The sequence below is a fragment of the Glycine soja genome, chromosome 6 (assembly GCF_004193775.1).
Source record: "Glycine soja cultivar W05 chromosome 6, ASM419377v2, whole genome shotgun sequence".
NCBI classification, from domain to species: Eukaryota; Viridiplantae; Streptophyta; class Magnoliopsida; order Fabales; family Fabaceae; genus Glycine; species Glycine soja.
In genome coordinates, this window is record NC_041007.1 from 38,292,516 (window position 1) to 38,306,899 (window position 14,384).

The 14,384-nt window shown below is 29.3% G+C and overlaps 1 long non-coding RNA gene across 1 annotated transcript; it reads left to right on the forward strand.

The window, feature by feature from the left end:
- The first annotated feature begins 4,091 nt into the window (after positions 1-4,091).
- LOC114414366 lies at positions 4,092-5,091 on the forward strand. Its single transcript, XR_003667196.1, has 3 exons — positions 4,092-4,634; positions 4,750-4,776; positions 4,886-5,091. It is a non-coding gene; the product is annotated as an uncharacterized LOC114414366 (long non-coding RNA).
- The last annotated feature ends 9,293 nt before the right edge of the window (positions 5,092-14,384 follow it).

A 14,384-nucleotide genomic window follows, 5' to 3' on the forward strand; every position in this document is an offset into this window, starting at 1 on the left:
ACTAGAAATGGTGTTAAGAATATTTGTAAAGCTAGGAGTGACGGGTTATAATACTTATTTGTAATCAGTTATTGATTAGTGGAACTCTTTACTAGTGAGTAAAGGAGAATTGGACGTAGCTCAGGTTGAGCGAATCATTATAAACCAAGTTGTTCTACTTCTCTCCATATTACTTTATTAAGTATTCTTATTAGCTTTTGCTAACATCACTTTACACCAAGTGCTTATTTGAAAAACTGTTTTAAGAAACTCTTAACTATCATCGGACGACCACTTAGTTTATTTTTGGTAGTCTGTTTGTTATCAATGGACGACCAATGTTTGTCTCTGTTTTATCCATATTATCTATGTTATTGTGAAAAGTTTTTATCTTTAATATATACAGTATTCAACCCCTTCTTTTAGTGTGTTTATTGTAGTTTTAATATGATTATCTTGTTATTGTGAACATTAATATGTTTATAGAAATTGAATTTTGTGGGCCTACAATTAAGGGTTTTTTTAATAAAATAATTATAAAATTAAATTTTTATTTTAAATTGTCATTGTTGAAATTTTTAATTGATTTTACCTCGTTACAACTTAAATTGAACACTCTCCATTAAAACAATGAAATTATTATTATTACTATTTAATGATAAAGCTAAAGTGAAGTTTATTATTACTATTTTATGATAATTCATTTATTACTTTTATTATTACATATTACTTAAATATTTATAAAATATTTATTTGTAATTATAATAGTTCATAAAATAAATTTTAATAATTATTTAGGATTATAAGAAAATATGTGTGTGTGATCGCTCCCATGTGTGTGTGTGTGTTTTTATATACATAAATTATTTAGGATTATAAGAAAATGAAATAAAAGTTTTTAAATATATTTTCATATGAAAACTAATTATTGATAAGAAAACACTGATAATAATAATAATAATAATTCTTAAAATAATATTTAAAAATGTATTTTTGAATATAATTATCACTTTATTGTTATGTACAAACATTTTTTTTTTTAATTTTAGGACATTTCAGATTTATTTGACTAAACTTTATTATTTTATTATTTTTCTCTTAATCTATCTAATAAACAATAATAAGAAAAATTATTATTTTTAGATTCCTTTTTCAATAAACCTATTTATATCTTATATATAAAAATAAAAACACTTATTACATTTATATTTATAAAGATTTTAGTTTTTGTTGATTTTTTATAAATTCTAATAGTATATTATTATTGTTATTATAATATGAAAAAGATAGCATTCAATGTTATTATCATAATCATTTTAAAATTCATTAAATTGTATAATAATAATAATAATAATAATAATAATAATAATAGACATTTTAAATATGTATATAAATTATATTAATGGATATTTTTGCATGTTATATTTGGCAGTTGTAAAACTCTCAAGTGACTTATATATAGAGAGCATGACTCCCGTGAGAACATGTGTAAGAATATGAGAACAATTAATAGTAATCATAACATTAAGATTAAAAATAATAAATGATTGACATTAAAATATTTAGAATTTTAAATTAAAATTTAATATATCATCAATTCTTTAAAAAAATAATCAAACAACAACAAACAAATCTATAAAGATCTCAATTATTACTCCCTAAAATATTTCAATTAACTCGTCACCATCATGATTGTCGCTACCACCATCATAATTTATCACTGTCATCACCACCATCATCAACCACTATCATCTCTGCCACCATATATATTTCATGGTTGTAATCTGTGACACCCTCTACCCCGACATATATATAAATAAACAAAATATATAATCAAATTCACACGGGTAAAAGGTTCACATTCACTTCACTATTATCAATTAAAACTTATTAAAACATATTCGACTCAAAATAAGGCCGTCAAAATTTACATAGATATTTTGTTAAATCAGTGAAATAAAATAAAATAGACTAACATCATGCAATTAATATAAAAATTTATGTCCCACTATCACATCCTATTAGAGCATTGTGTCTCGACGTCCTTCAGCACAATGTTCCTTAAAGCAATTCATCTAGTCATCTGCTCCCCCAAACACAAAGTTCAAGATCATCCCAAGATCCAAACACAAACAACACACGGGGAGTGAGTTATCACATTTTTAACTAATAGAGAAACAAGACAACTAGATATACATATCATATAAATCAAGTAAAACTTACTTACACGTAATTCACGTAATTCCACCACTTTGTCATTCACAGTTCACTTTTCATCCATCAATTACACTTTTCAATCATCAATCACATTACACAAGAATCACACGCTCTGATCAAGACATAATAACACATTAATTTCATAATAAACAATTAGACTCAAGCCTATATGCAATGTGGTACCATGTCAGTGAAAAACCACCCTGGGGCGCTTACGAGTACATAACAAGACACACCACACAATGGGTTTGTCAGGTCACTTTCACTAAGTAAAATCATAGGGAGACTAGTCAGGGTCACGATGTTTTGCGAGAATACTCCAACCATATGGGACCAACATAGGCTTAAAGGAGCACTCAAACCCGAGGACCCCCAAGGCCTACACTCCGAAGAGTCCGTCAGGGCCTCTCCCTCCTAATTCAGGTCCAACCCCTAAAATCATTTTAGCACACAGACACTGCTCGTGAATTATACAATACCCACGACCTCACACTCATGTGTTAAAACATGTTTAACACAATTACGCTACAATTTAACACTGGTTCCTAACTAGGAACCTACACTTTCTCTTTAACACTGCGCATAAACACTGGTCGGGTTATTGTATAATTCATAGCTCACAATATAATAAATGTAACATCAGGTGTTAAACACATCCACTTATTCACAATCAAATATCATGTCCACACTTTAACATCTCATAACATCACATCAACCATTTCATAACATTCCTAATGATATTCATAAGGTACAACATGCACATGTTCATCAAATTTAACCATAATATTCTCAAACTCCAATACTTAATAATTTTTGGAATCATACTATAACACTCTACAATATTATTTACATAAATTATTAATATAAATAACTACCTCTCTATATATAAACTAGCATACATCATATTGAATCACAAATTACAAAGTAAGCTTTCAATGCGCAAATTTTAAATAATTATATGAACACTTTGGTCAATTTCAATTATGATATTAATTTTTTAAATTATATATAAAAACCTAAAAGCAAGAAAAAGAGAAAATACAAAATCAATATCTTTCTCTAAATTTCTCCTTACTTTATTTCATCAATTCATATTAATTAGAAAAAATACTCGATTTATAGGATTCACGCTCAACACAATAACATATCAATTTCACAACAATTGGTCTGTCAAACATATATAATTCACTGTAATAATTATAAGGATAAAATGAAAATTGCAAAAACACCCCAAAACTCATTCCTATTGATATCTCTAAGGATCCCTACACATGTTCTCACTAATTCCCAATTGTGAATAACTCATCCCTTACCTCTGAGCGGGCTCACGTGTATTCAGCCAACGATAGCAACATCTCTAGCGGTTCCCTGAGATTTCTCAAGTTATTCCTCCTACTGTCCCGATAGAATTCCCAAACATCAGAGAGACGGAGAAGAGATTGAAGCCTCCACTTATACTATCTTCATGCGATTCATTTTTCGCCCTCCACTAGTATTATCTCGTAAATCCCAACGGTGAAAGTGTGTGCAATTGAATTTCGAAATACATATCCACATTTTATGAAAATCCAACGGTTAACGAAACTGAGACCGTATTTTTACTAAGACCATTTTGGGTTTCTGCGGGAAAAGAGAAAGCTACAGTGCGAAGGGTATTTCTCTTAGCTCCGAAATGATTTTACAATTCCCAACGGTGAGCATACTCGTAATTGGGTTGCGGACGGGCTGTTAAAATGTCACGACAATCCAACGGTAAATTTATCTGAGATCGTCATTTTTCTGAAACAGGTTTGGTGAGCTGCGGGAAAAAGAAAGGGTTTTGAGAAGAGAGGGGGAAAAACGAAAATGAGGCTAAGAGGAGGCACCTAACTTAACATAACTATTTATACCTAGGGTACTCAGCCAATTATTTGCTCTATATTTATTTATTTATTTACTAAAAATCTTTTTAAATTTATTTACGAAAAAAATTTGGATGTTACACAGTCACCACCATGACCATTATAATTATCACTGCCACCATTACTACTATCTTCAATTGTAACCACTGATGTTTTGATGGACAAAGTACATAATCTATATACTATCTATAAAAGAGATACCCCTAGAAAATTCTAAAATGTCCCTACCTAAGGTTGTGACACCTGTTCATTTTCTTGGTTTTTTGGTCTTTTAACCTTTTCATTTCCCACTCCCTTGGTTGCTCCACATATTGTTCCAGGTGTCTTCTTTTCTAACCTTTTCATTTCCCACTCCCTTGGTTGCTCCACGTATTTTTCCATTTCTCTTTCTCCCGTGAACAAACAACGCAAAAGACTCCTCCACCACCACCACCTCCAATCTCCGTCTTTCACACAGAGAGAGATACTGTGTGTGAGATCAGTTTTTGGTTCATGGATTCCTTTTCTCTTCTACACAATTCCAAGCATCTATTCTTGGTATTTGATATATTTCATTTCTTTCTCTCTCATATATTTTTTTCTTCTTTTAATTTACTATTTTTTGGTTTATAAACGATCACCCATGATGCGGATTGGATTTTGTGTTGTGCAGGTTTGAACAAGTTTTGGGCTTTTGGTGGTAATGTGGTGTTCTTTTTTATTCATTTTATTTAACATTAGATCACTGTTATTTACAATTGAGTTTATGGATTGTTATTTTGACGTGTTTTGGTGCGTTTCGTGTGCAGATGGTGGTGTATGCGTGTTGGACAAGGTTTGGCTTCTCTTTCGGTGCTGTTTTCATGCATCCTTTCTTACATGCATGTTAGCTTATCATTTTTCTCTGTTCATGGTACTTTTGTTGTTTTGTTTTTTAATGTAGCTTTGCTGTTGTATTTTCTTTTATAAATGTGTAACTTTTGACTTCCTATTATTGATGTTTTTCTCTTCATTTTTCCAGATACAAACAAGGTTTGCCTTTTTTTTTTGTGTGTGCTGTTTTCATGTATGGTTTCTTACATGCATGTTAGATTTTTGTTTTTTTTTGTGTTGGCCGAGGTTCGGCTTCTCTTTCGGTGCTGTTATCATGTATCCTTTCTTACATGCATGTTTGCTTATCGTTTTTTTTTGTTATTTTTACCCCAAAAAGTTTCAATTTCTTAGAACAAACGCATAAAATAGACTAAAACAAATTCACTGGTACTTGAGATTCAACATTTTTACCCCTAAATTTGAAGTTTTTTATTTGTTTAGTCAATGTAGACATTAAAGCAAATGATATGCAGTACCAAAATCAATCTAAATCATTATATTCTTCTTCTTGATAAGATGTTGTCTCTATTTAGTTTTATGGTGAATACTAATTTTGCTGATATAGAATAATGATATGCAATACCAAAATCAATTTGAATCGTTATATTGTTCTTCTTGATAATATGCAGTACCAAAATCAATTTGAATCGTTAATGATATGCAGTACCAAAATCAATTTGCTGATATAGAATACTAATTTTGCTGATATAGAATACTTTTAATTTTACATGTAGCGAAAAAAAATTTCATCCTGTGATTCAAATTTCTTTTCTGAATATTGTCATTTTAATTTTGCAAGTTAATTTAGAATACCTTAGTAGAGTTGTGTTCAACACAAATGACGGGAACTAATTCACGCACAACTATGATTGATGGCCTGGGTGTTGCTAGATGGGGAGTTTTGCCCCAAAAAGTTTCAATTTTTTAGAACAAGCACATTCACGGGTACTTGAGATTCAACATCCCCCCCCCCCCCTAAATTTCAAGTTTTTTATTTGTTTAGTCAATGTAGACATTAAACCAAATGATATACAGTTTCAAAATTAGAATTTTGGGGATCCTTTTTTATTTGTTATATATGACGATGAGAATTAGCTAATGTCAAATTGCGAATACAGAAAAAGTTGCAAGTTCCAGATGTGGAGTTTTGAAAGGAATATATGTATGTGTTAATTCAATTATGTGCACTAGCACTACTTTTTAGGCCTTTTAAAGCTTGGTCAACTTTGTTTTATGGGAGATTGATGCATATTTTACTAATTATGTTAAAATTTTGTTTTCTCTTCTTCTGCATTGTAGTTAAATTAAACTATTATGTGAAAGTTTGGTCCATCTGTGTTTCAGCCCTGCTTCAATTACTTTCTAGGTGTAGAGCTATCAAGGTCAATGGAATCTATTTAGGCATATTGTTTAACTTCTACATGAGTAAGTTATTACAAATTTGCACTGTTTGATTGTTTAGAGAAGGGATATATATGGTGCTTGGGAGCAATATCTTGGACTGGAACATGATGACAGTGCTCCAAAAAAGTCCTATGCAGTCAACGAGGTAAATATTAGGGATTAGCTTCTTTCTTTTCTTTGGGGGATTGCCCAATGTAGCTGTTTAGAGTTGCGATATTAGACTTACAATTTATTTTCTTCCCTGATCCTTCTTATTTATTTTCTGATTTAAAAATAAACTTATAAATTGCAGTAGAACAGAGCCTACATAATAATAATAATAATAATAATAATAATAATAATAATAATAATAATAATAATAATAATAATAATAATAATAATAATAATAATAATAATGAAACAAAACCAAACATTATTTCCTATCTCTTATTATTATTATTATTATTATTATTATTATTATTATTATTATTATTATTATTATTATTATGTTGGCTTTGTTCTTTTATAATTTCTTAGTTTGTTTGCTAATCAGGAAATAAATTGTTGCTTTGTTGAGTGGATGTGCAAGTTGAGGTGCAATATCAACAAAAGGTAACTTTTTTTTCTTTCATTTTCTGTCATTTTTATCATGGTTTTCTTTCTCTTATATGTTACAAATGACATACATACATGACATTTCAATGCATGTGTAGAATAAGCTTAGAAACCTTATACCCAGAATTGTGATGCTTCAACATTCCACTTTGCTATTGAATGTTTGGTTTCTTTGGGTTCCTTAAATAAAGCATGCACTTTGAGAAGTGGTTCATCTTTTGTAGATGTTAAGAAATCAAAATTTTAGTTGCTTATATTTTCCGAACTCATAGGAATGTCCTTATGCTTATATTTGGTTTTGTATCATCATCATCATCATCATCATCATCATCATTATTATTATTATTATGTAGGCTCTGTTCTTCTATAGTTTCTTAGTTTGTTTTCTAATCAGAAAAATAAATTGTTGCTTCATTAGGTGGATGTGTAACTCGAGGTGCAATATCAACAAAATGTAACTTTTTTTTCTTTCATTTTCTGTAATTTTTATCATGTTTTTCTTTCTCTCATATGTTTAGTTTCTTTGGGTCAAATCATTATTTTCTTTTGCTTCTGATTAATATCTAGGCTCTTCTATATTTAGTTTCCTTGCTCATACCTATAATGACTATCATATTCAGTACTCAAATGTTTTCTTTGCAGCTTTGTGCTAGCTGATCTCCATATTATCCACGACCATGGTTCATAATAGACTCTTAACATTTTGTTTATTGATTCTTGAAGGATCCCAGGTTATTGGTCTATTGTTTTTTTGAACAGGTAGCTTCTTTGGGAAATAACATTGTCATTCAAATTGCACCTGAAAGCAGGCTTAAGATAAGTATTTTCATCCTATTAGTTTAATTACATGTTTAACTTTTATGTCTAAACCTCCCATTATACATATCTTTGGAGCAGATTGCACTGCTATAGTACCTACTCCTTTAGCCGTTATTGTTCTTAATTGGACAATTTTTTTATGTCTAAGATCAGTATTTGTTTTTGTTTTTAATTCCCTCAATTTTCTTTAGTGGATTTCTTGATATTTTCCATATGAGAAATCAAATGGCTTTCATCCAACAACTAGAAGCTATGGGTATGTAGTGGTTTTCATCCATTTTTTTCCCTTTTTCATTTTAACTTTTATCATTCTAATACCAAAGTTTTCTTCATATTTTTTTTGGAACTTTCCTACTTTCTTTCTTTTCTCATCCTGCAAGTTCTAAAGGACTACATGTTTGGTAAGTCTTTTTATGGGTATTTTTTTGTTGATGCTTTCCTGCCATTTTTGGTTTTTGGTCAATTCATGGTTGGATTTTTTGTATTATTATTATTATTATTGTTGTTGTTGTTGTTGTTGTTGTTGTTGTTGTTGTTGTTGTTATTATTATGATGTATACTCTAGTTGAAGACCCTTTTTTATATTCTAATTCCGGGAGTGAACATTGAGATTTTTCTTTGAGCTTCCTAGTGTGTGTAAGTTGTAATATCAAAGAAAACTATTTTTGTTTTAGCATGCAACTCCTATCATCACAATATAAAAAAGGACTTTCAGTTAAAGCCAACATAATAATAATAATAATAATAATAATAATAATAATAATAATAATAACATAAAAAAGGACATTCAACTAGAGTCTACATAATAATAATAATAATAATAATAATAATAATAATAATAATAATAATAATAACAACAAATGAATATTCAAATTATTAATAACAAAAATATATATAAGTTTAGAATGTCTTAATTATAAAAATGTTTTTTTAAAATACAAAACTCCACAAGCACTTCTCTACCCAAAAGAAAGAGAAGTTCTTAATAATGGAGGAGTAAGCTATTATATACTTTTAATTTTTAATTGTATATTTTGTTGGAAATGTTTATTTTGATATCTGTGTGAATGCACATAATAGAATAATGACTTTCAAAATAATGCCTAGAATTTCATCATGTTTGCTTTGATAATGATAAACCTATTCAAGTATTTCCTTCTTACTTTTTCTTTTAAATCATAAATTTTATTGTTGTTGCAGGAAGTCGAATTAGGATTCTATTTAATTTTATTGTTGTTGTTGTTGTTGTTGTTATTATTATTATTATTATTATTATTATTATTATTATTATTATTATTATTATTATCTGTACTGAACAGAGTATCATCTCGAGTAACTCAAGGCAAAAATAGCAAAACTGAGGACACAATTATTGAAGCCTCCAAAAGTATGCTGCTATTTATACTGTTTATTTCATATTGCAATTTTACATTTTAAATTATAAAGTTTATTGTTGTTACAGGAAGCTAGATTATGATTCTATTTAATTTTGTTGTTGTTGTTGTTATTATTATTATTATTATTGTTATTGTTATTATTATTATTATTATTATTATTATTATTATTATGTTGGATCTACCTAAATGTCCTTTTTTATATTGTGATGACAGGAGTTGTATGCTTCTCTTTGGTTAATAATTTTTTCTAAACCTAATTTCTCTGCTCTCAAAAAGTAATTTTTTCCCATGTTTGTTTTCTCTCACTTTGCCTTATGGTCTAATTTTGGTTTGAGGTTTATCTTCTATGTCTTTGATAATTTAATGCATTTGAATTTGAATATGGGTACTTGCAGAGTATCATCTAAGTTCAAGGAAAAAATAGCAAAACTGAGGACACAATTATTGGAGCCTCCAAAAGTATGCTGCTATTTATACTATTTATATCATATTGTTATTCTCAATTTGTTGATGATTGATGCAAGCTTTTGTTATATGTCTGTATTCTCTAACTTGCTTATTGAATGACACTTATCCTTTTGCAAAGAATGAGAAACCAGATTGCATGTGCAAACAAAGGCTTTAAATTGTAGTTGCAGTTAAGGCTTGGTTTTGGTTCATAATCACAACCTAATGATGCAACGGCTGTGTTCCACCAAACTTGCTCATTTTTCATATAACACTTAATAGAGTTTTGGGGAGGAGTCAAGAGGGAAAGACAATTTGGTGACGTGCGATGTGTGTTGTTATTTGATGCCTAACTTCCTATGGTTGGAGATTAATTTCCAATATCAAACTCTTTAATATCAATGTTAGTATTTTTCCTTTTTTTACAATACTTTTCTTTTAATTCTTGCATCGGAAATTAATTGGCGAACATGACCCGTACTTATACACAAATTATCGACTAGTTTATATTACAAGGTGAAAAAAAAAGTTTATATTTCATGGAATAGTTGAAGTGACATTGAACCACAAATAATTAAGAAAAGCCCACGCCTTCTGTATACTGTCAATCGCGATCATCATGTCATAATAACATTTAAACGAGAGGACTTATCTCTTTTCATTGTGTAGTCCGTAGCCATATTTAAATATTTTAAACTTGTCTTGTATATGTGTGTCTATGCGAATTTTGTATAATATTGCAAATATTTTGAATGGCCTTTAACTTAATTTGACAATTTTCTAATTCAGACATCGAAGATAATGTGTTCTTTGTGACCAAAAAAAGATAATGTTTTCTTTTAATAATTAATGCAAGTTCATGCGATAAGATAAGTACTTTCTTAATTATGTTTGCCACATCTAATACATCACAAAATGATGCGCATTAGAAAGGGAGACACTAATATAAACCAATAGGAAAGGACTAGAAGAAAATTCAAACTAAGGTAGTGTCTGCGTTCTTTAAGTAAAATTTTCTTTGGAGTATCTTTAAACAATGCAACTCATTAAAGTTGGTACATATAATATTTTAAAAATCAGTATAATATCATATTATTTTGTTACTTTAATCGACTTAAAAAAATCTATCTAGTTCATCAATTCTAAAAAAATTTGCTTAAATAATAAGCCTCTTAACTTTACAAAACCTTTCATATGACATTGAGGTACAAGTAAAGTCCAAAAAACTAAAAAGTAACATACTTCCTTCAGCAACTCATTTTATTTTATAATTATTCTCCAATAGCATGATTACTTTTGCACACGGAGAATAATTGTAAGAAAATGACTAAAGATTTTGCAAGGAATCTTGCTTACAGATGAAATAAAATATAAGTTATTTCATTAAATAGATTGATATTTTATATGTCAACATAACGGGTTAACTTATATTTTGAGGCATACTAATAATTATTCCTATCTTTTATTAATATTATTCATATATTATTTTTGTTTTCCTTATCTCTTTCTTATTCTTCTTGTTATTGTTAGGCTCTAATCTATTAGTGGCTTCGAGGGTATGAGTCTAATTTCAAATTTATGAATTTGATCACCATTATATAAACTTTGGACAAAAAAATCATAAATTAAGTTGTACAACATTTGTCAAAATTTACTTGAAGAGATTTCCGTCAAAATATATACCTTTTTTTTTATTATAAAATCATCTAGGTTATATTTGACCCCTTAATTTCTTCTGTTGCATTTATCACTACATATAATATTTTCTGCAAGGATAGTTTAATATGAAGGTGATAAAATTGATGTATACAATATTGTAAAACCATTTTTCTATACTAAAAAAGTCTCACATTTATTAGAAATTGAGACAAGAGACAATTTATAAAAAAACACAACCTATTGAGTGTTGAGAGGCACTTTTTAAGAACAAGATCATGAAAACCCACGTGAGAAGAGAACAATACCTAAGATAAAGGGTGGCTGTACATAGACAATAATGGGGCAACTACCCCATAAAAGTAAATTTTTTTACTTTGAATATTTTAAATATATTGTTTGCCCCTTAAAAAAAATAAGTGTTGTCTCTATGAGATCATCTTTTTTAAAAGTAAAAGAAAAAAAATTGACACTAATTTTACACACTTTACACTTTTAGTTTTTTCAGTTCCCAATTCTTTGAATTTCCTTTATCATAAAGCTTATAATTTTTACTAAAGTTTTTTTTAAAATTTTTTTATCCATGGGTAGCCTAGATTCTCAGGCCTCAACTTGAATAAATTTAGGTTAGGTTTAAAAATAAATTTTATTATTAAAATTTCATTATTTTACAAATTTTATCATTCAAGTTTTATTTTCACCAATTTTACAATCTAACTTTCATAATTTTGCATATTCTACCATTAAAGTTTCTTTTTCATGAATTTACCATTCAACTTTCAACATTTCACCAATTTTATCATCCAAATTTTTAATTTTTGTCCATTTTATCATCACGTTGATAACAAAATGATGCAAAAAATATTTTTTTTTTAGATTTTTGTACATCGGTTACAGTTATAATCGATATAGAAAAGTGACATTCTACATCAATTGCGGTTATAATCGATGTAAAAAGTTACTTTCTACATCACTGATAATTACAACCGATGTCAAAAGTCAAAATCATCCCTCTTTTGTCAATGGTGATAAAATGTGCAAAAATTGAAAACTTGAATGGTAAAATTTGTGAAAATAAAACTTGGGTGATAATTTTTGTAAAATAATAAAAATTAAGTGATAAAATGTGCAATTAAGCATTTAGGTTATTGCTATATTCACTCCCCTGTTTGCTAAGTTCACTTCCCTTCCATTTTTTAAAATCAAATTACTTAAATAATCTTTCCTTTTCAAACATTCTTCCTTCTTTGACACACTCCCTCTTTTATAGCAACGACACATCCTGCGTCTCTTTCACCACTCCCCCTCTCTTTCACTTCCTTCGTCAACTTTGATCTCCTGCTTTAGTCACCCTTTTAAACACATTCTCAATTAGTTTGGCTCTCAGATTAAGGAACTATTATCCCCACTATTAGTAGTGTTATTGACACTACCAAATGGGATAAAATGTCTCTTTTGCTCACAAGTCCAAATCCCTACATCCACTGATCTCTCCCTTTCTAATACGACTTCTCACTGCCTTAACCAAGTAGTGCCCCCTTCCTTAACCATTATGGCCTAGTCGCATTGCGCCACTAGCACCACTGCCACTCCAGAAACACTTCCCCTTCCTCTTCCCCTTCGCTTCCACTTTCCCTAAACCCTTCCCCTTTGCGTCTCCACCATCGTCTTCCATCGTGTCATCCTTCATTGCCATCGTTGCCCCTCTCCTAAAATCCTTCACTCTGGAGGTTGATTTTGCAAGAGCCTCAACCATTTATGCGCGATTGTGGTCACCATCCTTAGTGAGGTAGAGGTGGATTTGTAGGTGTTGAAGATGAGGGTTTGGATTTCTCAAGTTTAGGAAGGAGAAGTTGGGTTTTGCATTTTTGGATATTTTGTGTGTGACAAAGGCGAGACTTTGTGACGCTATTTTGGGGAGGGGAGGTGCAATTGGAAATGACGGTGGTGATTGAATGGAAATGGAAGAAGTTTCCACTGGGAAAGAGAATGGGAATGATGCTGTGGTGGGGAGGGGTGGTGCAATAGGGAATGATGAGCATCCCAAGTTCGCGTGAAGGGCAACATAATTGCATTTCCGTTTAATAAAAAATGAAACAACAAAAACTCAATTCCGTTGTTTAATAGTTCAATGGAATTGTATTTCTATTGTTTACTAAAGGGGTGAGAAATATTGAATAAAAAAATTATTCTATTGTGTAAAAGAGGGGGAAAAATGATGTAATAGAAATAGAATTCGTTAAAAAAATACACAGCATAATTATTTTTCCATTGTATAATTATTTTTCAACTCCTTTTACGCAATATGTTTTACCAACAAAATCATGTTTTTCGTAAAAAAATACATTTTCCAAAAAAAAAAATATATTGAAAGCATACGTGGGTAGTGCCAATATCCCTCATATTATTACTTTATGAATCTAATGACCCTATATATATATATATATACACACACACACACACACGTATGTATGTATGATGTATTTATTTTGAGAATAACTCTGAGTTATTTTTCATTTTCGTCATTCATTTTCTTGAGGTCTAATAATTTTTAACTATTATATATATAAAAAATGACGAAGATAAAAAATAACTCTAAAAAAATACTTTTAGAGTAAGTGAGTGCATTCCTATATATATTCTTTATTTAAACTCCCTATATAGTAAAGGATGACTATGTAATATTAATTTATTTCTTATAAATAACCAAAATCCCCTTTTCCATCTCTTTCTCCCCACGATCACATCTCTTATTCCATCTTGTGCTACGCAGTTCTACTGCACTCTTTTTCCCCCATTACTAAAATATTTAAACTAAACCCTTATCATTCTTTTTCCTTGTTATAAAAATGCTTGAATTTATGATAAAAATCCATATATTATATATATAAAGAGTTTTATTTAAAATTACCTTCTCCGATACCTCTACATCATGTTCTTTAACTTTTTTTTAACAAAATATTTTATTTATACAAAAAAGATTTTAAAGATAACAAAAAAACATTTGACCCTTCTTTCTCTAGTTTTATATATTGTTTTTCAACATGTATATATGATCAATTGGAACTCATAAGAATTAAGAAGCCAAAAAATGAATTGTGAGAGACAAGGAATACCA